This window comes from Equus caballus, chromosome 14, assembly GCF_041296265.1.
Source record: "Equus caballus isolate H_3958 breed thoroughbred chromosome 14, TB-T2T, whole genome shotgun sequence".
NCBI lineage: Eukaryota > Metazoa > Chordata > Mammalia > Perissodactyla > Equidae > Equus > Equus caballus.
The window spans coordinates 97,592,491-97,619,998 of NC_091697.1; positions in this window are offsets into that span (position 1 = coordinate 97,592,491).

Below are 27,508 nucleotides of genomic sequence, written 5' to 3' on the forward strand. Positions count from 1 at the left end.
TGAGAAGTCAAACTGTGGTCGCTTAAATGGAACTCAGCTAACGAGAAGATCTGTAACTATAACCTTGTTAGAATCCTGCCCCAATCAATTAACTTAACTAAATTCAGGAGAGATGTAATTATCAGCCTCACCAACATGTTAACAAAAACAGTTAATATTTACTGAATGTTTCCACGGTTATCTCAGATAGTACACATCTACCAAAAAAAATCAGTTTAAATATTTGCAAATCACTCTTGCAATTACTTTACCTGTAAAATGGCCTCTAACCTGCTTTGTCTTTTATTTATTTATTTACTTTTGAGGAAGATTGGCCCTGAGCTAACATCTCTGCCCATCCTTCTCTATTTTATATGTGGGATGCCTGCCACAGCATGGCTTCATAGGTGGTGCATAGGTCTGAGCCTGGGATCCTAACTGGTGAACCCCAGGCCAATGACGCGGAGTGTGCACACTTAACCGCTAAGCCACCAGGTCAGCCCCACCTGCTTTATCTTAATGTTTCTTAGGTTAGCATTATTTGGACATGTATAATGGGAAATTGGGCTCTATTTACCTTATGAAAAAGATTTTGTTCTCAATAAATCCACGGACTGTACCACAGATTTCCTGTCTTTTCTAACTTTAATCTTTTGGCCTACTCACTACTATTTGGATTTTACAAAGCAAAGACCCATTTAAGTTTCAGAATAAGTGAAAAAAGAAGGTAAAAATAGAGAGAAACTTTATTTTAAGGTTAGCAAGACTCATAGAATCCAAGAACCAAAGGAGGAGTAGAGCTTGCCATTTGGGAAGAGCAAAGTCGGGAACACGTGGTGAGTCTCCTCACCTCCTAACTCAGGAATCCATCAGTATTACTCTTTTCCAGCACCTCCACTTCCTTCTGCGACTGTTTGTCTTCTCTGTTTCCTCAGTTCAACTCACAAATTTAGATCATGGTGTTTCTAAAATCAGAGTGATGGTAAGTCCATTCTGTTCAAGTTAAAAGTTGTAGCTGAACGCATAGGTGCCCTGGGGCTTTGCCTTCCTAGTCCAACCATTACAGTGAGGGTGCTCAGTGGTCACTGAGCTGTGAGTAGGAGAAGGTCCCCAAGCACGGAGTACGGGCTGAGTTGTGCAAAACTAAAGGGAGAGTGGTGCTACCCAAACTTGAGAAGTGGTCTTTTGGAACATGTTGAGAATTTTGGCCTTCATCCAAAAATCAGAGAAGAGATTTATACTTGATGCAGATATCATCCTTGTGCATTGAAAAGGCAGTTCTGACTGCCGAGCTGAGAGTGGATTTGAAGGGAAGAGATAGCACGTTGAGACACACACAGAAGTTACTGCAACACCTAAGGCATGTGTTATTGATGGGACGGGCCAGGGTAGCAAAACCAGAAATGGAGGAAAATTTAAAAGAGATTTAGAGTCAAAGCCATCAAGGACACATGGTGAATTAGATCTTGGGGTAGGGCCATAGGGGGAGGACAGTGAAGGAGAGCGATGTGTCTTAGCTGTCTGGTTTAGGAGAAGACGTGAAACTATTCTCCGACAGAGGTGCGAGAAGAGCTCATTCTCAGACACAGAGATCCCCAAAGAAAAATTACGTACTGTATCTTAAACTTTATTTAAGACCCCTGTAAGAGCATCATTGAGCACAGCTCTAGATCCTGGAAAATTATATTGTGACTCAAAATTTACTAAGAAGATTTGAGAAAAGAATTATTTTAATCATCATTATGAGGAATTGCAGACCTTGAAAATCTTAAGGTTACTATAAAGGGGTGAGGTAGGCTGAAAACTGGTCCCCCAAGATAGCCACATCCTAATGCCTGAAACCTGTGACTATTACCTGAACTGACAAACAGGTGCTTTGCAGATATGATTAAGTTGAGTATCTTAAGATGGAGCGATTATCCTGGATTATCTCAAGTGACCTTAAATACAATCACATGTATCTTTATGAGAGCGAAGCAGAGAAAAATTTGATAGAAGTGAAGGCAATGTGACAACAGAGGCTGAAATTTGAGAGACGGGACCACAAGCCAAGGAACATGGCAGCCACCAAAAGCTAGATGAGGCAAGGGATGGATTCTCTCCCAGAGTCTCCGGTAGGGCAGCCCTGCTGACACCTTGACTTTGGCCCAGTGATACTGGTTTCTGACTTTTGGCCCCCAGAACTGTGACAGAATAAATTTACCTTGTTTCAAGCCACCAAGTTTGTGGTAATTTGTTACAGCAGTCATGGGAAACTAATACAAGGAGCTTTCTGAAAATTGCTTTTGTACTTAAGATATATACTTATGACGTAGTATCTCTTGATATAGCATTTAACAATATTTCATTCAAGCTAGGATATTCTGCTCCATTGAAGGATGTCTGCACTTCTCATGACCAAGACAGCCAAAAAATAATTAGTGTCTGCTCTTCAGATAGAATTTAGTCCTGAAAAATTACAGATATGTCTTGTAGAATTTACTGGCCTAACTGTAATATTACCATCAAGTTGAAACTCAGTGTATTTCCAGGTAAAATGAAGTGAACTAATATTTTTGAATGTTTTTCTAATGAATGCAAATTTTATTGAAACCTACTTGCATAATTTAACCTAAACTCTGTTTTGGCAACCATTTGAATAGTTAATTATGCTCTTCTGTTAGCATGACCAGCATGAACCCAGCTCCAACACACCAATATGGAAGCATTGCTCTTAGAACTATAATTCTAAGCTCCTACTTTGTTGTTTTTGATTTCTTTTAAGTAGACTAACAGTATTAGAAACATATTTTCAATTACTTTTAGACTCATCACCTATTGGGAGTCAAAGTATGAATATAAAGTAGCATAAAATGGTGGCTAGATCCCTCTAGATAACTTAGTTTGTGGGTAACAAGTGAATCAATAAGACTTTAAACTAATAAATTTTTAGGTATATGTAAACAATAGAAGAAAATAGGAAATGTATTCATATGAGGAAGACGAGTGAAGATAAGCAAATAGCTGTTCTTGTTAAACTAATTCGTATGTTTATGGGGACACTTTTAAAAGGGAATTTGTCAGCATGAATCCTGCAAAAGAAGCAACTAATCATAGAGAACAATTTCAGGAAACATATTGTTCCACAGGATAGATCCCAAGAGATGTTTATAAGCTGATAAATGATCTTAAACTACTGGAAGCATTGATGATAATGAAATCAAGTGTAAAATTTGAGCAGAGATTTCTTATCTTGTGTATTCAATCATTTTTTCATAAGTTAATAATTAAGTGGAGAGCATATTTCTTTCTTAATATTACATTAGTGATTGCATTTCACTCTTATTGTCCCCCAAAGATGTTAGAAATGGCACTATAGGTATGCACAAACTAAGACAACTTATGTTGGTTAACAGTCACCTACATATATAAAGCTCTAATATATCATAAAATTGTTTCTCACAATTCTGAGATGGAGTAATGCTTTGTATAATCAGATATCCAGGTATTTAAAGCTTTGGCTACTTGCTTCCAAAGTGACAATCTCATTATTCAAAATATATATCTCTTCAAGAGGAAGTTTGAGATAAATTAATTGAGGATTGTGTATATATGATATTCATATTGGAATTTAGGGAATTTCCTAATTCTTTCTTCATCTTTTTTAGGCTGTGTTATACCAGCATTTTTGTTAATTTAACAATCGGCCCATTACTTTTTCATTTATTTCAGCAAATCATCCTCAAATCGTGCCTTTAAAATGGCTGCAGAGAAAGAGAGAAAGACAATGGTTGAAGAAATGAAAAAGTATAAGCAAGTAAATTTCAACATTTTGGGACTCTCAAAGAAGGGTCTATAGGAATTCTGCACACTATCCTTGTAACTTTTCTGTGATTCTGAAATTATGTCAAAATAAAAAGTTAAGGGTAAAAAGTTCCTTTGTTTCAAGAGATTAGCAACCTCCGCCAACATTCACACATACTGCACATTCGCCACCACTATCAAAGCTTCAGCACATGCTTAGCCACTCTGACTTTGCAGTTTTCTCCCTTTTTGAGAAAGCCTATGTATTGTGCTTACTGCTCTGATAGCTCAACTATAGTATATCCACATGTTTTTAATGTTTTACAGAGACATTCTTGTGGTTTTGTATCTAAAGCATTTTCAGCTTATTTGGTTTCCTGTAATGCCAAAAGTGGAGGGTGTACCATGGTTTGTAATGGATGTATTATCCCCCCAAAATAACTTCAAAGATATTTATAATCTTCCCTTCAGTGATTTGTTCTTTCCTCCATTTACTATGTTACCTGTGGTAAGTTCTGTTTCAAATGTTTGGTTTCCATATATCATGCGGGGTTTTCTTCACTTTAAATGGTTGGTGATTCTAACTTATTTCTTCATATTTTTCATTTAGGGTCTAGATTGAATAGTGCTGGCAGCTGGAGAGCTATATGAGTCACAGACATTAGACAATATGTTCTCTGTCATATCTCTACCAAGTCAATGCCTAGTTCATAGGAGATACCATGTAAAGAATAAAAACTAAGAGAAAATGAAGATATAAAATGAATGGAATGAATAAATAAAATATGACTATAGACTCTGAAATCAGCAGCAATCAACCTTCTGCAAAACCAAAACATGACAAATAAGATTTTTTGTATCTTGTTTAGTATATAAAATAGGGAATGTAGAATTATTGAGAGAGAGAATTCACAATGAGGAGTCAGTCATAATAAATTTAGAATATCAAAGAATAAAGAAAATCATTAGACAAAAGGTTTTCCAGATGAAAGATTTAGATATTAAAAGAAGAAGATACAGCAGTTCATGAAGACAAACAGGATAAATTATAGTTGAGAATAGGCTTTCTTGAGAAATTTTTGGTTGTCCCCTTTATTGGCTAATTTGAGATGATGTTTGCATGGCACTTACTTAAATGTATGAATAAAATAAGGGCTCACAATTTTTTTACCATTATATTTATTAGCTACCTCAGTAACTGCTCTGAATTCCATGGTATCACTCTGTACCTCTATAATGAACTTCTCTTTTACTCAGTTTGAATTTGTTTCTCTTCCTTGCAATCAGTAAAGTCTCCATCAAGATACAACTCTCTCTTTTGCTCAGAGAAAGGACACTGCTTTCATCAATCAGTAATGCCTTTGGAATTTAAGTTCATACACTTTGCCCACGTACTTGCCCTCCCTGATTTGATAGATATCAAGATCCTCAGTGACAATCAAACAAAAAAAAAAATAACCTCTTCCTGAGAATTCCTTGACTGACAAAGAAAAAATTTATATATTCATCCATTTCCTCAAGAACTTTGTACCCAAATATTGCTTATTACATTTTATTATCCTTAATTACCCTTAATTTGTTTACTGCCCCCACCATTGCATTATCAGCAACGAAAAGACCAGAGTAATGTTCAGTTAAATTTGAATCTGTAACATGTAGCATAGTCCTTTGTATATTGTAAGATATCAAACATAAATTGATAAATGAATGAAATTATTTGGTGATGTGGAATTAAAATGAGCCGTATTTATTCAACAAATATTGTGTCTACTCTTTATAATGTATACTGCAAGGTGCTAGAGATACTGTTCTGATCAACGCACTCTTATAGATAACATTTTAGTAAAGGATACAGATATTATATATCTAATTGCATCATTTATTGTTTAATTACAATTGTAAAAAGGTGCTATGAACAAGAAGAATGCTGTGAGAAAGTAAATTGTAGTCTAGGTGGTCACTGCTTCTTTGAAGAAGCAATGTCTCAGAATTGACACATAGGTAGGAATTAACTAGTCAATGTATGCAGAAGGAAACTTTTGGACATAAGAAATAGCATTTCCTGGGGCTGGCCCCGTGGCCGAGTGGTTAAGTTCGCGCGCTCCGCTGCAGGCGGCCCAGTGTTTCGTCGGTTCGAATCCTGGGCGCGGACATGGCACTGCTCGTCAGACCACGCTGAGGCAGCGTCCCACATGCCACAACTAGAGGAACCCACAACGAAGAATACACAACTATGTACCGGGGGGCTTTGGGGAGAAAAAGGAAAAAATAAAATCTTTAAAAAAAAAAAAGAAATAGCATTTGCTAAAACCCTGGGACAAGAAGTACTCTAGTATATCCTGGAAATAAAGGATGACTTGTGTGGTGGAGACCAGGCAAGAGAATGACGCCGAAGGAAACATGTGGGTCAGTTAGATTAGAGTTTTGTGTAGCAGACTTAATTAAATAAATAGGCTGATTCTAAAAAGATTTAGGAGAAAAAAATAAAATAGCTGCAGCGAATAACTCAGAAACAAGCAAAGGGAGATACAAGGAGATCAGTTTAGAAATGAATGCAATAGCAAGTGCAAGACAAAAGGTAATTTGATCTCAAGTTATACCAAAGAGGTGGAAGGAAGTGAACAGATTTGAAAAATTAGTAAAAGTAAAATGATCTTTAGGGAAAATTGGCTTTTAGGGTCATAAAACAAAAACTGGAGGAAAAGGAACTAGGTCTGTCCAAAGGAAAAACAGATTCAAAAACACACTAGAGGTACTGCATTTACGTGATCAAACTAACAATAATTTCCCATGGATTAAAAGATAAATATTGCCAATTTCACTTGCCCATCTTTATAAGACTGACTCCTACATCATTATTAGAGTAAAAAAGAAGTGGAAGGCAAAGATTCACCTGAGATTTTCTGTGAATTTTAAGTACCATTGTGCTATGGTTTTTCAAACTCTATTGGAGTAGATAAAATCCTAATGTGACATTTATCTTGTATATTCATGGTTCATCAGATGCAAATCAACCCTGTTTCCTTGTCCTAGATATAGGGAAAGACTCTAATTCCCAGCCTTTGTTCCACTTGGTCAGGGCCATGTCATTGAGGTCTGGCCAATGGGATGTGGGTAGAGATTGTGCACCTCTCATAAAACATCCTAAGTGAGCCCCCACACATTCTCTTCATTTATCTGTCAGCCAGTTGAATGCAGAGGATACCTGGCAGCTACGTCAAGATGAGAGAGCCACAGGCCCGAAGTAGCCTTATCTCTGTTTAACTATTTTGAGTAGAATTTTTCAGTAGAGACTCCAAACTAACATGGGATTTTGATAAACAAAATCCCATTAATTTCAGGCACTGAGATTTTGCGGGTGTTTGTTACAGAAACTAACACAAAATACAATGCCTCCTTTTTTTTTATTTATTTAACAAAAATATATAGGTATACATGCCAAGAATTCTCCTAAGCACTTTGTGAATGTTAAATCATTTAATCCTCGCAACCAACCCATGAAATAAGTAATATTATTATTCACGTTCTACAAAATAGGAAACAAAACCCAAGTTCACATAGCTAGTAAATAGCAGAGCCAGTGTTCACTCCCAGCCACTCTGGCGACAGAGTTTCCGCTGTTATGTTCTGGCTATGCACCCTGAATTTAACTGAATATTCTTTGAAAGAATGTTCATTTGTGGAGCTACACTTTTCCACATCCCTGAATATTTTAGGACTTTCATATCAAGGCTAATTTTATGAGTAGATCAAAAAGTTCATTTGGCCTGAGTCTCACATTGAAGAAGAATCTCAAATGTAATGTGATATTTTGTGTGCTATGTGGTTGAACTAGGTAAATGAAAAATATTAAAATTTTTGTAACTCTATTTTCTCATTTCTTCATTTCCTTGCAAATTACTGGGGAACATTATTAACTGGAATTGGGCCAAGCAGGCTTTTAGTCCCTGAGGGCCATGTTTTGCACACTCACTGGTGAGTATCTAAAAAAGTGGTTGTATCTTCTCCGGAGCTCTAAATGAACTCAATGAGATATCTCATTGAGTGTCTAAAAGCTTGTAGAACCTTCAGAGTTAGAGTAACTCCCCATGGCACCACCAGGTAAGCCTCCAAACAAGCTGCAGTAGACAAAGATGAGCGTGCAAGAGGGGCTGAATAGGTTAATCTCTTGTCTTGAAATGAACTTCAAAAACATTTTATGTTCCTCTAATTCTGGGGAAAAAATACCTAGTTCAATCTTTTCTATATCCAATAAGAAATTGTTAGGACATATCTAATTAGAAGTTGTGCTATTGCCAAAGGAGATATTTGAGTAGGGCACCTGTGCCACCTCTAACTTACTTTGAAAGAGTCATGGGATCTGTAACTTTTGCTTGGCTCTACTGAAAAGAAAGGAAGGATCTGTGGTTAATGAAATGTCAAAAGTGTAACATCTCTAAGCGTTTGGCTCATCCGTTCAGAGGACACTAGAGACTCAGTACCAGGGTTGCATCCCTACGCAAGCTGAGAGCGTTGAGCTGTGAAGATTATTTGGGTTTCTTTCTCTTTCTGTCGGTCATTTTTTCCTGCTTTCTTAAACTAAAATTATTTCTTCCTTTAAGGAATAATTGCATCCATGGGACTTGGGATTACAGTGACACAATTCATATGTTGTGCTGTCATTTTATCCATCTACATAAGTGACATGCATGTGTAGCCTTTGTCACATGGCTAATATGGTCCTGAGTGTCACTAGTGAAATTGTATGTACTTGTGTTTATTTTTGCCTGTCCTCATTTATTAACTTCAATTAACCAAATCCTTCTTCCATATACAGAACTACTTCTAATTCAATTTAAGCTGCATTTATGGTCTTATTGATCTTCTAAAGAGATCTAATCAGGGAGAATAATCAATTGAGTAAGCATCTCTTAAAAAGATGTCTTGAGTGGTGTAGGGGAGGAAAAATGCTTCCTCTACCCATCTTAGGTCTCAGCTGGGGCTCTGTAACAAAAGACAGAGTAACAAGAGAAAAGCAAACAAAGGTATTTAAGTTTTACGTGACATGGAAATCTTCATAAGGAAGTAAAGACCCAAAGAAATGGCAAAACCTAGGGTTTATGTATTAAGCTGAACAAGAGAAGCAATCCTGGAAAAGTAACTAAAATATATGGGGAGACTAACGGAAGATAAAAGTCATTTCAACAAGTTATGCTTGTACAGAATTCTCTTGGCCTACACTCCCTATCTCTTGTGATAAGAATATTTCTTCCCTTCAGGTACAGAAGGGGCACCTCTCAGGTGGGAGTTTTGTCTCCTGATTTTAGGAAGAAAAGGGAGGTCAGAGTGCTCTTCTTGCACCTCTGTTTTTCAAGTGCCTTTAACTCAAAATAATCCTCATACCAGAGAGGCACATTTTGGGGTGGCATATTCTGGTACCCTTCAGTAGCATAATAAAAGAGACCAAGGAATAGAGGTTGAATGGTCAGGATGTGAGTTTCAGATCTTCTCCCCTAACATTTGAATGAAATTGAACAATCCCTTAACATTTTTTGAGGCTCAGTTTCCCTATCTGTTAAAGCAAGATAAGAATCCCTAGTGAAAGTATTATTATTATGTAAATGAAGTAATAATTTATGTGAAAGAACTTAAAAACACTCAATTTCGGCACAAATGTTAATTTTTTAAAAAATGTGTTTATGAAATAATGAATAATGAAAAGGATAATGCAAGCTATCATGGTAAAATGAAAGTCATTGTTATTGTGAAACATGTCCAAGTTTGGCATCTTTGTAACAAAGTGTATTAATATTTTTAAATGCTCTCACTAAATAACTATTGAATGTATGTAACGAAACAGTACAGATTTGCAGTGTCTTTTCTAAAATTTCACTCATTTGTCCGTACTAATCTAAGAAAATATTACAAGGATAAATAAAGGCCTAAGAAAATATGCATGTCACTATTTACCTTTAAATATTAGAAATTTCATATCAGAAGGGAAAACTATTTCCTTGAACATTAGATTGATTATAGGTAGCTTCAACTTAAAAATGTAATTTATTTTTGAACACGGCAACTTCATATCAAGTGTTAATATCGGGCTCAAAAACACTTATTTTATAATGAATTGATTTGTTATGATTTATTTGTTTAGGACAGAAAATTTTTTTAACTGAATTTCCTTGATATTCATTGTATTTGTATTTTCTCAGACAGTTTTAGCCTAATGTTCCATGCTAATTATCTACTTCAATGGAGCATACCTCAAATTAGTGGAAACTCAATGCGGAAAATATGGCCATAGTACTTTTTTTTGAAAAAAACTATTTTTAAACAGGTACATGTCTGATATCTATACATGGCCAAAGTTTTTTGAAAGAGAAAGATAACCTCGAATAAAATGAAAAGGAGAAAAGAGACCATACTAGTATAATTTAAGTTGTTAAGATAGTTAGAATTTTGAAATCAGCCAAATTGCAATATAAGGGCATAAGGACCTACTACTTCTGTATTTTCCTATCCCACTGAGTAATCAAATAGCTGTTTCAAAATTTCTATAATTCTATGATTTTCTTTTGACACATTTGAAATGTTATTAATGCTATATTTTAAAAATCAGCATTCATTGTTTATATTTGTTTTGATTTTCACATTTTTAAATGTGATTTATGTTCTTTCCAAAAGAATGCTTTTGAATTTTCCAATGAAAAAGAAATGTAATACTATAAAGCTCATTTTTCCAAATATTGTAACTCTGATATAAGACTAGTGAAAGATGCTATTTTCATGTAGACAAAATTGATCATGAAAATACATGCTACCCTCAGATTTTCTAAAAAACAATGAATATTAGTATGAAAAGATTAACTTTTTAATGATTACATATGTTTATTTATTTTTTCTCCCATAAACACATTTGGAATTTAGACTTGTGCACTCAAATATTGAGGTTTTATGGGGTGTTTTTGTTTTTTGGGTTTTTTTTTTTTACAGAATCATGGGTCATATTTAACTTTTAAGTCAGTTACGTGTAACAATGACTATGGAGTCAAGTAATCACTGGGGAAATTTCTCTAGCAGCTCATAAAATTATATCTGTGTCTTACTGGCAAGCAGTGAGGGGTGGCAGGTTAAACAGGTTAAGATCTTTCTAGAGTGGCATCAGAGGTTGTTTAAACTGTAATTACAGTTTATAGTGCAGCTGTTAAAATCCACCAAACCAAATTTTCAAAATGACCTTTTCCATTTATATAAGGAATTTTGCCAAATGTTTAATTTGTAGGCATCTCACTTGGGCTCTTTTCCAAATAACACCTTTGAATGAGTTATCTCATCTTTAGCTTTCACACACAAAACTGGATGTCTGTAGGTGACCTACAATATCAGTGGAGTTAACTCTGCTTCATATTGGTGATGCTTTCAGAGGTACAACTTTTTAATGAGATAAAATAATTACTAACTCCTTAAAAGAAGAGGGCATCTATAAGAATTTCTTTTTTAATGTCTATTAAAGTTACCTTATAAATATTATGAATTCAATTTCCGAAATCTGTGTGTAATATTCTAGAAAAACATTGAAATGACAGCATCAGTGCACTTATCTGACCCTTGTAAAAGTCAAGTGACAGATGAACAGAATTCACTAGTGTCTTTAATAATTTTTATTTACCTATATCTATATTAATTATGTTTTCAACCTCCAAGAAATAAACATTACATATTTAATTTTTAATGGAATCAAATAGTTACAATTAGCCAAACAGGAGAATACTAATTGAAAATCAGTTTAGCTGTGGCCCATCTTGCTATCAAAATGGGCTAGTTCTAAATTACAGAGAAAAAACTGGACAAGGGTAAAAAATAGTTAATTTAATTAGCCACTCCTCTTTTATAGGTCAGGAAAAGCTGACAAATACCTGGAAACACTGTGACCCTTCTCATAAGTAAAATAGCATTCTCTGCATCATCCTAAACGTTCAAGCAGAGCTACACTGCCAGAATAGATGTATGCTAAAATCTTAAGTAGAGAATCTAAAAATAAATAGAAATACCCCCAGACTATAAAACCAAACTTTCACAGAACATGATGTATAAATGAGAAAGTTGAGCACGTACATTTTGTAGTGGTTAAAAATGAAGGCTCAGAGGGCCTCAGTTTGAATCTAAGCTCCTACATAGGCACTTGGAAAAATTATTCACCATGTAGAAGACCGTGGAAAAATTAGTTAATGTTATATAACATTTCTAAGCTTAAGTTTCTTCATCTGAAAAGTGGAAATAATAATTGTATCTGCTCATCAAGGGTTTTGGTATGTTAATAGCAAACAGTGAAGACTAAGCTCTCAGCACAGAGTCCAGCAATTTGCAAGCACCCCATAAATGATGGCTATTATTATAGGTAAAATGAAATTAATATAATCAACCAATATTCTTACAAAGCAACAACAAAAACAATACACAAACACATGCACTAGTTTGACTCCCAAAAGAAATATATGTGTCCAGTACTCATACAAATAGTCTAAACAGCCCAATGCATATTTAGGACACTGTAATTTCATTAGCTCCAGGTCAAGTGTCTAAAGGTCTGGAAGTCGTTGTCCTTGAGGAAAGTGAGAAACAATGTGGGAGACAAGTAAAGGAGGAGTGGAAGGAAATAGAGAATCATGATGCAAATCTTACTAGGCCCCAGACACTACCCTTGAATTTTGTATGTGTTGTCTTAGTTTGTGGTCAGACTCAGAGTTAGATTACAATTGTGATTCTTTTTGCAAACGAGGAAACTAGCATGTAGACAAGCCAATTATACTACCTCTAGTAAATGACTAGCTAGGGGGGAGATGGGATTCAAGTCCAGGTCTGTCTGCTCCTGACCTTACCCATACTCTTTACAGCTATGTTACACAACCTCTCATAAACAGAATTTCAGACAAGTATTTGGATATACTGTGACTGCAGAAATAAGAATATGCATCATTAGACTGAGAAGGGAGTCTCATCTGAGCACCTGAGAAGGAGACGCGGGGCAAAACCGTTGCAATGGATAGCTATCTGAGGCAATGAAGCCTTAGTGGTTGAAAGCTTATTTGGACTTTGCATGACATGAACTTGATTTGCATCCCAGCTCTAACAATTCCTCTTGTGTAACGTTGTTCTGGGACTTCCACCTCTCTAAATCTAGTTTATCTTTTCTTTAAAATGGAAATAGTAAGGTTACTTCTAGTGCTAAATAAAATAACTTCTTTAAAACAATTAGCAGAAATTCTAATAAGTAGTGATATGGATATATCAATGTTGTTGTTATTGTTACATTGTTTAAATAACAAGGGTAGTCCATGACCTGAAAGATGAAGCACCCAATGGTAAAGATGAAGAACAAAAGTAAAGCCTTTGTGAGCATAGATGTAATTTCCAGGGACTAATGAAGCCTTGGCTATAAAATTAGCAACCAAAAGATTCTCTGAGTCCTGGAGTCAGATAGACCAGGATTTCAGTTCTAGCCTGCCACTCACAAGCTCTGCGATCTTGTCCAAGTTAATTGTCTCTTTAAGCTTCAATTTCTACATCTACAAGTGATATTACTATTAGCAATGTGCAATTATATGATTTGAGATTGATTTAGATTATAATATTATAATTGATAACAAACCAGTCTAAATGTCCTTCACATATGTCCAAATTTAATTCCTTTCGTCTATAAAAACTGATTCACTATTAGATTATAAAAATACCAGGGAGTATTAATTGCTGATTAGAATTAGGTTTCTGTAGTCAGCATTCAGTATACGTTAGCCATTCCCCAAGCTATAAGATGAGAATGTTATACTTTGATTAATTTGATACATGGAAGCTTGAAAAGAAAATAATTGTCATGAAATTTGTTTTCATGCCAATCAAATAGCTAATAATTTTATTATTCTTTTTGTTCTATTTTAGTAGGAGCAAAGAAAATAAAGTCTTGCTTATTTGACTTTTAAAAGCTCAGACTACATTATCCTTTACAAAAGGAAAAATATAGAGTACAACTTCAAGTACTAGCAGGGTTTTAGTGCTATATATGGAGGAAAAATGCCAAAATTGTTATACACTGGAGCACTCTGGTAATATTCCTTCCAGTTTTAGTCAAGACATTGTTTGGCACTAGGGTACTGAAGGTGATTTACCATAGATATCAATTTTATTTTCTGATATGGCCTTTATTGAAATTTTCTCTAGTATTTCTCCCTTTATGGAAATGCTCCTTCCTCTCAGGAAAGCTATAAAGAAATTGCTGACTATTTGTCATGTAAAATACTTATGTTATTTCATTCTATTGTCTATGAAAAAATTCTGTATACAACCTAAAATTTAACCCTGATTTTTTACAGCAGACAGAAGCCTTGGAAATGAAATAGAAATGAAAATATACTATTTCCAATTATGTTGGAAAAAAATAAAGATCCAAGCCAAAAACACAGAGGTCTTTTATAGCCATATACAAACGGAGGGCAAAACAGAAAGAGTATATTGAATCCCCAAACTGAAGTCAAGGATAAGGCTGTATTATGACTTTTAACTCGCATTTGCACTGCTTCTCCCTCAAAGCATCATCACATATCATAAGTTCATGTTCTGCAACAGCGAGGATGCACTTTCAAATATAATGGACGAAGAAAGTGAGACATATGAAAAAGCAGCAGGAAATTGTTCAGCCAAAGTCTAACTTCTTTTAGGCAAAGGATTTAATAGGAATCTCACTGTGCATAAAAACAAGTTATTTAGACGTAGGTAAATTGACATTTCAGTCATTTCAGCTCTTTGTAGCTTTGGCACGGATACGATCTCACATGCGATTGAGGTCTTTTCGCTTCTTACACAGTTATATGTTGGGATATACGGTTCAACTGAGTCCAGGTACTGAATCATTACAAACAAATGCATTTAGAAAAGTTTCCACCTATTTTGGCTTGCATGTGGTCTGAATATATGCAAGAAGACTATTAGACATGTCCCTTTGGTGGTATATTATAAAACATTTTAAAAGGAGAAACTCAGAGAAAAAACAAAATATTCCTCTTCATTCTCACTTTTGCTGGGATAGGAGTAGAGCTTGGCTCCCACTTTCCTTTAATTCAGAACAAGCTAGAATGTGTTCCAGGACATTTTATAAACCAATTTATTGAGATGCAATAAATCTCACCTAAGTTATCCATTAGTGGACATTTGATTTGTTTCCAACTTTAAGCTATTGTGATTACAGCAGTTATGTGCATTTATGTACACATCTTCTCATTAACAGAAGTTTTTATGGTCTTTGGTAAACACCCAGGAGACAAATGCCTGGGCTGTAAGGTAGGTATACGTTTAACATTTTAAGATACTGCTAAATAACTTTCTAAAATTATTATACCCTTTTATATTGTCACAAACAGTGTACAGGATTTCCACTTCCTCCAAATTCTCCTCAACACTTGATATTGTCAGCCTCTTTACTTTTGCCCATTTTCAAGGGTGTATAATGGTATCTGTTTGTGCTTTTAATCTGCGTTTCTTTGATGACTGATGTTGGATATTTTACCAAGTGCCTATTGCACAATTATATATATATGTATCTTTTGTGAAGTATCTGCTAAATATTTTGCCCATTTTCTAATTTGGTTGTTTGTTTTCTTACTATTGAACTATAAGGAGCTTCTCTATATTCCGGAATCAAGTGCTTTTTTGATTTATCATTTCAAATGTTTTCTCCTGTTCCGTGGCTTGCCTTTTCGTTTTCTTAATTGTCAAAGAGGAAATATCATTAGTTTGAACAATGTCCAATTTCTCAAACTCTGGCATCATTAAAAAATAGTTGAAAATCATTTTCCTTAAAGCTGTCTAAATCAGTATACAGCTATTCTGGTTTCTCATTCAAATGTGAGCTTATCCTGCTCAGATTTATATAACACTCTTCTTCCAGCCATTTTCCATCTTGTTAGCCATCTTTTACCTCACTGAGCCAAGAGAACAGCTCCTCTGTCAGCAGCCAACAATCAAATGATTCACAAATCACAAACCTCCCACAAAAGCATTAAGGGAAAAGAAAGTAAAACAGCTTGTTCCATTTCTTTAGGCTTCCAGCCTGTTTGATTAGGCCCAAAATTTTTTGCATGGGTACAAATAATCAGAACCAGGACAACTTTTAACCAGGACGAGCAGAAAGTATTATAGCCACACTAAGTATTATGATGTGAAGCCAGAATAATTTAGCCAATGCAAAAAAAGAAGCAAGCAAGAATAAATAGCACAAAATAATAAGATAAAGAGAAAGAGCATAAAATGTCCACAAATAGGGGGAGGAAAGATTTTGCATAGTTTCGCATAACATATCTCAATCTGAAAAAGTATAAGTATATATGATAAATTAGATCATCAATTACTTAGTTATAAAACATAAGATATAAGCAAGTCCAAGGGGATTAACAGATTAATCATAGAAAATAGTGGAATAATTGTCATATTGGTGAAGGATTAGACACTCCATAACATTCTAACTCTTGATGCAATTAACTGAAATACACAAAAAATATTGGCAGCGTCAAATAGAAATTTTAATTTTTTGCAAAATGAAAAAGAATCAAATTAAAAGAAACAAATGTCATCAAATATGTTAACCTCAAATATGAAAAAGTTAATATCTATAATGAATAAAGAACATTTTGTACAGGTATGACCTGACAAAACATACCATAAACATACATAATTAAATACAAAATAATAACTAAGGAAATTAAAACAAAGCAGGCTTAGGATATGGCTCATATTAAAATTATGTAACATGCAACGTTGATGAAAATGTGATGAAGTCAGCAGACTTAGATACAGGAAGTGATGTTATAAATATTTGTAGTTATTTTGGAAAATAGTCTGGCAACATGTATGAAGGAAAATTATAATATTCATATTTTTTGATATTGGAATTGATTTGAAATAATTTATCTGAAGAAAAAAATGAACTAAAGCTTTTATAGATCCACATCTATAATAAGAAAACAATCTCTAATAATAAAAATCTAAAAACCTAACGAAAGAAATGAAACAATGACTCCAGTAATGTTATGGCTAGTTAAATTTTGAAATACCAGTTTAATAAAAGTATTATGTAAACCTTTCAAATAAGATTCATTAAGACTGTATAAAGTGGAAAATAATAATTAATATTATAAAAATTTACTATCTATAAAATGATTTCACTTGTTACATCTGACCCTCCACCAACCGTGTAAAATAATTGAGGGTAACATGGGATAGTAGGTAAGAGCTTGGGCCTTAAAAATAGGCAGTTTTCAAACCCCAGCTTTATCAACTGTGTAACTTTAGGCACATTATTCATCCTTTCTCTGATTCTTGGCTTTCTAATCTGTGAAAAATGAGATTAATAATTGGACCCACCCCTATGGAGTTCTTTAGAAGATTTAGATAAGGTAATAAAGTTATAACAAGAAATTCTTATTCTATTGTTCAGATAATAAAACTGGCCATCTGGAAAATGCATATTGTCTGATACAATTTATTTGGTAAGTGCTTGCATCAGAATTCGAATACAAGCGTCCAGATAACACAACTGTCACGAATATATGCTATTTTCATCTGTACATAGTTATGTATTTTGCTTCCTCGGCAGAAGAATGTAATCTCCTGAAAAAGACTGAATCATATACATGTTTTATTTCTTCCAACCACTAGCAGTGTGCAATGGACATAGTATGAGGAAATAACCTTAAATGAATGAGGTTTGTTAGATGAGCACTTCCCTGTGCACCAGTTCTAAGAGGATGAGTGAGATAGTTTAAAATGACCCAGGGTGAACTTTTTCAATGTGTTCATGAAAATCTCCTTTCCATTCACCTTCCTTCGTTATTTCTTGTAAGGACAAATCTGCCACCATTTTCCTGGTGATTTATTTCAATGACTCAAAACAAAGAATGTTATCATTCTTCCAGTCATCTGATAGGCTGTTCTAATTACTTGCCTTATGGTATAATTGAAATAGGGGATGCAAAATTTCAACTACATAAAATATACATGCAAGCTGAAAAAAAACTAGAATACAACAAACAGAAGTCAAGTGGTTGCTACTTTAGGGTTATGGGATAATATACCAACTTTTAATAATATTATTTTTTTTTAGTGCTATACTGCTTTAAGAGAAAAAACATAAAGCAGCACAGGAGAGGAAAAAAGGCTGATAAGGAACTCACAATAAATCCTTCCTCCAAACTGCCTTTGTGGTTTGTTGTATGATAAAACATATTTCTTTTTGGCACAATGAAAATCATAGGGTTTGATATACAATTTATTTTAATCTTATGCTGGAATGTACCCTATAAGTTTTGTCCACTTTACTTTTCTTCTATGTAATTTTCAAAATTAGTAGACATTTTATGCATAAAAGTTCATGGCATGTTTTAAATGTATGGTTTCTTTTTGTCACTATTGTGGAATTGCTACAGTACAATGTAGGAGTAATTATTGTAGGATAATTTCAAATGATTCATTTTCTTTATTAGTCCAAAAAGTTTACTCTCAGTGGTAGAAAAAGACTATGTCTATTTTAAACAAACGCCAATAATTTGTTTCACAACCATAAAGATGATATTAATGCGATATTGTAATGATCTATTTAAATTGTTAAAGAACAAGATTTGTGAATTTTCTCACATGGATTTGGTTCATCGTGTGTGGGAAGATATCATCATTGATACAAGAGTTTGCCTTGGACATAAAACTCTTTTTATAGAAAAACTATCATGAGGGGCCCACCCCGTGGCATAGTGGTTGAGTTCAGAGCACCCCGCTTCAGCAGCCTGGGGTTGTGGGTTTGGATCCTAGGTGCTGACCCACAGCACCTGTCAGCCACACTGTGTCAGTGACCCACATGCAAAGTAGAGGAGCACTGGCACAGATTTTAGCTTGGGGCAAATCTTCCTCAAGTGAGGAGAGGAAGATTGGCAACAGATGTTCGCTCAGGGAGAATCTTCCTCACCAAAAAAATAAATAAATAAATAAATAAAAACTACCATGAAGAAGAAATATTATTTTTTAACATGAAACTGACATAAGTAGCAGAAAGGAATTATTCTCAAAAGACTATTTTAGTTATACTATGGCCCAATGAAACTCAATTCTCATACATGCCTTGCAATTTTTTCCAGGATCTAGGTGATATTAATTACACTCTGTCTGGGAAAATTGTCCTTCAAACAACTCCACCACAAAATAAAGGGGAAAAACAAAGAAATGTTCAACTCTACTTCAATTTAATAACACGGGTATACACCGTCTCAGGTTCTTGTCCAAGGTCAAAAGCAATAACTGCATTTATCAGCTGAATATTGTATTCTATCTGGAACATGTTGTTAAATGGAGTTTTTATCCTTCTTTGCCTTATGAACTCCCTTAAGTGTTTAACATCGTTTTCAGGAAAATTATAATTCATGAATACAATATTAATTTATTAACATGATTTCTCTTTGATATATTTAGTTTCTCTTTGATATATTTTAGAGCTTGGGGGCAGTATATATCTTGTTTATATTCTGTATATAATTTTCGTATGTAATTTTATCTTACGTATCATTCCAACTCTTCTCAAAGAATCTGCTTTCACAGTTACTATTGACTGGACAGTGAGCCATGGCATATCCCCCACAGGTTGGCCACACCAAATTGTATTAAGATGTACACACATCTTAATGTTGGGCCAATATGGTAATCTCAGCTAAAAATTTGGAAATAAGACTCAGGAACAGTCATTAGGAGAGAGAGGGAGAGAGAGAGAGAGATCTAAACAGTCCCACGATCTGCCATCTGCAAGCTGGAGACCCAGGAGAGCCGTGGTAGAAATCAGTCCAAGCCTGAAGATCTAAAACCCAGGGGAGCTGAAGGTGTAAATCCAGTCTAAGGGCAAGAGAAGACCAATGTTCCAACTGAAGCAGGTAGACAGGAAGGGAACCAATCCTCTTTTCCTCCTTTTTTGTTTTATTCAGGCCCACCACAGATTGGATGCTGTCCACCCACATTGGGGAGGGCCATCTGTTTATTGAGAAGATAAATCAAATGCTGATCTCATCTGGAAATACCTCACAGGCACACCCAGAAATGGGCACTCTGTGGCCCAGTTAAATTGACATAAATGAACCATCATGCCTAGAGAAACAGTGGGCATGGAGAAATAGAAAGGGGAACAAATGTTCGATGAGAACGAAATGAACAACCATGTAATCCCAGAGACAGCACAGATGGAGGAAGAGTTTGTCTTGGATTTCAATGTCTCTAGATCCCAGTTACCCTGACTAGTTGTAATACATTTCTTTTAACATAAGCAGTGAAATGAACTCTCTCTAAAACACATTATAGTTTCCAAAACACTTAACAAAATGCATAGTTTTTGAACAAATGTCACAAATTGTATTATACTGGAATTTTAAATTATATATGTTGTATCAGGTTTAATTTTCAACCAAAATGGATTCTATAAAAATCATCTCTTTTTAAGTTTATTTTACCATAATTGTGACCAGTTTTATGTGTCAACTTGATGAAAATGTTGTCTCCAGTTAATCAAACATTAATCTAGGTGTAACAGGTAATCTAGGTATCCCTGTGAAGGTATTTTCTAGCTGTAATTAACATCTACAATCAGTTGACTTGCAGAAATTATCCTTGATAATCTTAGTGAGCCTGATCCAATCAGTTGAAAGGCCTCAAGAGCATAACAGATTTTCCTGAGGAAGAAGAAATTCCACTTGTCGGCTACATCAGTGTCAGCTCCTGCCTAAGAGCTTCCAGGCTTATCTTCCCTACAGCCCGCCCAAAGGATTGCAGAATTGTCTCGCCAAACTCTCCCTCTGTCTCTCTGTCTCTCTATCTCTGTACCTCTGTGTGTGTGTGTGTATATATATATTTTAATATTTAATGTATATATGCCATCCACCTGATTATTAAAACCCTTTGGTTCGCATTCATACAAAACACAACTAGCTTTATGTTCTTTTCCCATTCCGAGAGGTCTATCCATGTACCTCTTTCAGGTTTACCTTGCCACCTATTTTCTCATGACATTCCTTCCAAGTGCTTAAATACCCAGCCAAATCACTGGCCATAGCTCATGAATCAATATAGACTCATACCTCTGGCTATCCCTTTCCAAGCAAAATGAATAGCCAAGTGCACTACTCAAAGTTCTGCCCAGCAGAAGGAACTCCCTTCACTACTGTCTTCAAGGATGTCCCAGAAAAGGGCTGGAGTGCTGCAGCTGTCCACCTCAGGTGGTGTCTGCATATCATGCGGAACCATCTGTAAACCAGACCCAAGTTTTGTCTTCCTCAGTCAACTTGTTGTAGAGAACTTATAGGACCATAGCTGCCAGACAAGATAAGATAGCAAAAATAGGGGCCATGGGCATTTGAACCACTACCTCATGTCACTTACATGTGCCTTCATGGCCTGCTTGAGTCCAATATCACATATTCTACTTCCATTTGATAATAGACAGCTGATGTGTACACTCAATTTAATGACTTAGTAGGTCAGACAACATCCAGTTCATGATGAGAAGTTCAGGTAATGTGGTAGCCCACGGTTAAGAATTCAGTATTTACTGAAGCCCAGGAACAAGCCGAGAAGTATTCCTCAAAAGTAGAATAGGCATTTACAAGGATAACAGGGCTTTGATCCAAAATCCTGAGAGTCTGAACTCTAGTTCACTTATAGGGGCCTGCCAGAGGCACCAAACAACATCTCTATTTGCCACTGACACTTCAAGCACCACTGGATCTTCTGGATCAGGTGGCTTCAAGTAGCAGAGGACCTTACACAGCAGCCTGGACCTATTGCAGAGAATTTTCTTCCTCTGAGTCCTATTCAAAAGGGATAGCTTTTTGGGTCACTCAGTAAATTGTCCAGAGTAGCATACCCAAAAGAGAAATATGTCTCCAAATCCAAAAATGCCCACTAAGTCTTGTGCCTTTTTATTTGTAGGACAGGCCAGATGCAGCAACTTATCCACTTTAAAAGGAATATCTTGATATTCCCCACACCATCAGACATCTAGAAATTTCATTAAGGTGGAAAGCCCTAGCATTTTTATCAGATTTATTTCTAACTGTCTGACATGTCAATATCTTGCCAATATGTCTAGAGTAGCTACTTGTTATCTCTTTCCAGACTCTTTCCCCAGACACTCCTGTCATTACCCAATGGGCTTACAAACAAAATAGCTGTGCTGACAGGGACAGAAGAAATGTATGGGCTCAGCGACATGGACCTTCACTCACCAAGGCCAACCTGGCTACAGTCACTGCTAAGTGACACATCTGCTAGTAGAGGAACACTGAATCCCAGATATGGCACCATTCCCTGGGGTGATCAGCCAGTTACTTGATGGTAGGTTGATTACATGGACCACTTTCATCAAAAATGGGTAGTGCTTTGTTTTTTATGGAATAGACACTTTGCACACAGATCCCCTTCCCTGCGTGCAGTGGTTTCGTCACAACTACTATCCCTGGATCTACAGAATGCCCTATCCATCATCATAGTATTCCACACAGTGTTGTTCTGATCGGGGAACTCACTGCACAGCAAATGAAGTGTGGCCATGGGCCAGGTGATGTCCACATGGGCAGCCATGTTTCATTTAGAGCGAGGTATATTCAAAGAAGAAGTTGAAGGTAGAGGGTAGGTTACTGTTCACAGACTAGGAATTCCAGAGTTTACAGCAGGAGGATTTGGGAGGAAGGGAAGCATAGTGACTCAGATCAATGGAACAGAGTTGCACACATTGTGAAGATAGTGTGCGAGAAAGTAAATGACTCTAGAAGCTTTCTTATTGGCTGGACAGGAAGAAAACAGGAATGAAATATAGGATATATTTGGTTTTGATAGTTTTTTGGAGAGGAGAGACCCTTAAGTCTAATAGGATTCACATGTTTTACAGTGGTTCTCACACTTGACAGCAGCTTAAAAAAATAGCATACTGGATAGAACCCCTCCTCCCAAAACTTATTTAATTATTCAAGTATAGGGCAAAAGATCTGATACATTTTAAAATCTCCTCATGTAATTCTAATTCACAGTCAGTGTTGACTACTAGTCATTAACTACGGAGCCATTATCTGGAAATGAGTCCCAATGATAACAGATTGGGATTCATGTTTCTCCTGATCAGCTGGTGTTGCCATCTGCTGTAGGCACAGTATAGAATGGAGGGCTGTACAAGAGGTTAAGCACAATCCCTATGTTTCTTCACTTGAGACAAGAATGAGTACTCTGTAATTCTAGGCAAATTCAGTTAGGTGTTTGAAACAAATGGGCAAAGAACCTATTTATGGTTGGGTTTTCTCACTTGAACATCCCCTGGGTTGATAAGTGTTCAACAACCTCACAATAATTCTTGGCCAGTGCTCCCCTCTGAGACCTAATCATTTGCATGGTAGGTCCTTGGTGGAAGTTTAGTCAATGAAAGAAGCTGAGTCTTAATAGAATTAGTTTGATGAGATTTTTTAGTGTCCTCAGCAGGTTTTGAGATCACCAAATGAAATTAGAACAGAATCCAGATCACATTAGAGAACATGTATTTTGGAATGGAAAAAGTGATTGCAAGATATTGGGATTCAGGGGAGTGCTTAGTGATATTTGTGTTAACTCTAAGTTAGTAGTGATATTTATGGTACCAAAGTAAAGTATCAATATAGACATGTATAATTAGATTTCTGTTGTCCTTACCAGTTATGTGACATTAATGGCCTAGCAATATATTATCACCAAAAAGTAAAATTGTAACCTCCAGACACTTGAAAAAAATATTACCTAGAATAAAATCATTTACAATGAGGGAAGTTTATGCTTATAGAAGAAAAAAATCTCTTTGCAAGTTATTAAGTTCTTAAGAAGGACATGGATTCTCATATAAATATATGGCATTTCTAGACATAAACTTAGGATATTAAGTAAATGGGGAATAAATAGCCATACATACTGATTTATCTCAAGGAAATAAGTTTTCATGATTTAACAAAATATAATTGTATAATAAAATTAAATGAATAAAAAAGAAAGAATAGAAAAGTATCTTATTTTTTCCTCAGGTTAACAGCTTAGTCTTTTAAGAAACATCAATTTAAATCCACAATAATTGATAACAGTTCTCTGAACCCTCAAATGAACTCTTCCCAATGATTAAGTTTAATGTCTTACTGAAGGAACCCTGTTCATATTGGAACTTTTTAATTAAAATAATAACACGAACAAGAAAAATAATAAAATCAGACCCAAAACTTTTCAGAAATAAACCTAAGTGATAAAATCCAGTTGGGATGTACTGATTACATTCTTATTAACTTGTTCACTACCTGAACTCAGGAAAGCACATTCCAGTGGCCCTCCTCTTTTCTCTTTACTCATTGCTGCTTTTCCTCCAACTAAACTTTGCCCTCTGGGGCCGCCCTAAGACAGTAACATTTATTTGGAGGACCTTCACGCTATATTTCTAAATCATTAAACTAGAATAATATTACTTATTTTCTTATAATTAGTTGTTACTTTTTATATAATTGTATTTTTTCAAACAGATAAAAACATCTAATTTTAATATGATCTTTACAAGTTTAAAACAAACACGTGATTGTCGATTTCACCCCTTCATACCATCCCATCCAGTTCCCCGAAGCAAACATTTCCGTTCTTTCTAGTTTCAGTCATCACATTGATAATGTAAGTGTGCTTGGTTTCATCAATCGTAGACAATACTTACTGGTTATGGTAGATAATGACAGCCTTTTTTCGTATCACCTGTCACTCTTCGATCTTTCCAATACTATTATATCACGAATGAGGTTAAACTAATTTATTAAGAATAAAATAATATTTTTATTATCAATAATTAATATTGCATACTTAACCACGTAGTGTATTATTAACACCTTTTCCCTTTTAGACTAACCTTTTATTTTTCTACATTTCTTTTTCCTCTTTTTCATTTGCCTAAATGTTTTTTAGGTCGGTTAACAAGTCTATTATCAAGTCTATTAACTTTCATCTACCTTTTGATAAAATTTCCCAGCCAAAGCATAATCTGGGATAGTCTGAACTGATTGCCATCTGGGATTTCTGCGTAATTGTTATCCTAAGATTTATTCTCACCATGATGTTAGGAATTTCCTTTATCTTTCTTGCATTGAAATCCTGGACTCCTGAATTGCAAGGCTTCCTCTTTCTTGGTTCACTTTCTCAGTTGTGATGAAGATATCTGCAATAAACATAACAGGGGAATAATCTATATCTAAGATATATAAATAAATTAATGCTAGAAATCTGTACAAATAAACAAAAACATCAAGTAAAAACGGTCCAAAGACTTTAACAGAGACTTCGTAAGAGTGGATATTCAAAAGACTAATGATATATGGAAATGTGTTCACACCACCATCTATCATGAAAAAGTAAACAAAGACCGAAATGAGATACTATTACACAACCTTTAGAATGGATACAGTTAAAAAGAATTACAATATCAAATGTTAACAAAGATGTGCAATAACCAGTATACTCCTGCATTGCTGGTGGATGTGTAAATTACAATAACTTTGGGAAACTATGTGTCAGTTTCTATTAGAACTGAACATATACCTACTCACGACACAGCAATTTCTCTTTTAGGAATATTCCCTGGAGAATTGAGTTCGCATGTCAACCAAAAGACATATATAGGAAAATAGGTAACAGCTTTATTCATAATAGCCAAATATGGAAAACAATCTAAATATCTCTCAACAGTAGAATGTATAAATAAATCATGGTTTGTTCACACAGTGGAATACTACACAGAAATTAATTTTTTTAAAGAACGAGCTACACTTAGACACAGCAATGGGGGTGAATCAACAGACATATTGATGAATGAAAGAAACTAGACACTCGCCCAAAACTATACACTTCATGATTCTATTTGTTTTTAGTTCAAAAACAAGCAAAACTGATGCAAATGTTTGTTATCTTAGTTGAGTTGATGATTTCACGGTGTATACACATGTGAAATCTCATCAGATTGTGTAATTTAAATATCTGCAGTTTAGTATGCTTCAGTTACACCTCAATAAAATTTAAAATACACAAAAAACAAGTACAGGCAAAAGGTAATAAAAATCAAACTAATGATTATTTTTTTCCAGAGGATATAAACTAGAAAAGAGCCCAAGGAAGCTTTCTAGAGTGCCACTAATGTCCTATATATTTATCTGGTATGTGTGGTGCGTGTGTCATTTATAGGATGAATTTTAAAGGATGAGGCAATAGAGGTTTTTTTCTTTTCTTTTTTTTTGGAGGAAGATTAGCCCTGAGCTAACATCTGCCACCAATTCTCCTCCTTGTTTTTTGCTGAGGAAGACTGGCCCTGAACTAACATCTATGCCCATCTTCCTCTACTTTATATGTGGGACGCCTACCACGGCATGGCTTTGCCAAGCGGTGTCATATCCTCACCTTGGATCCGAACCTGTGAGCCCAGGGCCACCGATGCAGAATGTGCCCACTTAACAGCTGCGCCACCAGGACAGCTCCTGCATTGGAAGTTTCTAAGAGTTCATATATGATATGAGGGGAAGACATAAGTCAAGAACTGCTCCTGAGGTTTTCCCCTGAGTCACTGGGTGAACGGTGATGTCATTTACTGAAATAGAGAATAATGGTTAGGAAGCAGTATGTGAGCAGGAGTGATGGGGGGAAACATATTTGTTTTATTTCATATTTATATTTGTTTTATCTTTTACTTTTTTTGGAATATACTACTTTGAGAAGCCTATTAAACATCCAAGTGGATAGGATGAGTAAAAGGTTGAATGCATGAGTCTGGAGTTTAGCAGAAAGATTGACTAGAGGTAAAAATTCAAGAGTCAAAATCCTATAGCTAGTAAGCAAAGCCTTAGGATTAGATAAACTTACTTAGGGAGTTTGTTAAAGGATTGAACTCTGTGGAGCTCCAAGAGTAAAATTCAGAAAGCGTAGTAGGATTTTTCATTCAACCAAGAAGTGATGCTTAAAGATATGGGGGGGGAATGAGGATATGATGTTCTAGAATCCAATGGACAGGGTTGTTTAAAGAAGGAAAAAGTCCAATAATTCCAATTTGATACAAGAGTTATTAAGAGATGTTTGCTATTATAATAAAAACACCTTAAAATCTTGGTGCTTTTACATCCTAAAAGTTTATTTCTAGTTTACATATATATCCATTTCTTGGTAGGTGGAAAGGAGGAAGGTAATCTGCCTCATTTGTCATTAAGGGCTCAAAGCTAAAAGGGTTCTGTCTTTTTCAACATTATCTTCCAAGATCACCCCGGCCATCAATAATCAGCTGGCAAAAAGGGGGAAAGAGAGAGGATCAAACGCGGGAAATATTTGCATGCCAAACCCAGAAGTGGTGCACATCACTTCTACCCACATACCGCTGATCAGAACTCAGTTATGTGGCCACAGATAACTGCCAGAGAGGCTGTGAGACACCAGGCAGCTGTGAGCATGTGTGGCAAATAATCTGGTATTTTGAGAGGCCAGCTAGTTTCTACAACAAACACCAAGATTCCCTCACACTTACTTACATTTACCAAAACCAACTGTTTTCCTTCTTTGTGTCTCTATATTGTTTTATTACATTTCATATAATTTGTTCAATTTTTCAAATTCATATAATTTTTTCATATCTGCATTTTAGGCCTTTATCTTCATGGATCCAAGCAAATAACTCATC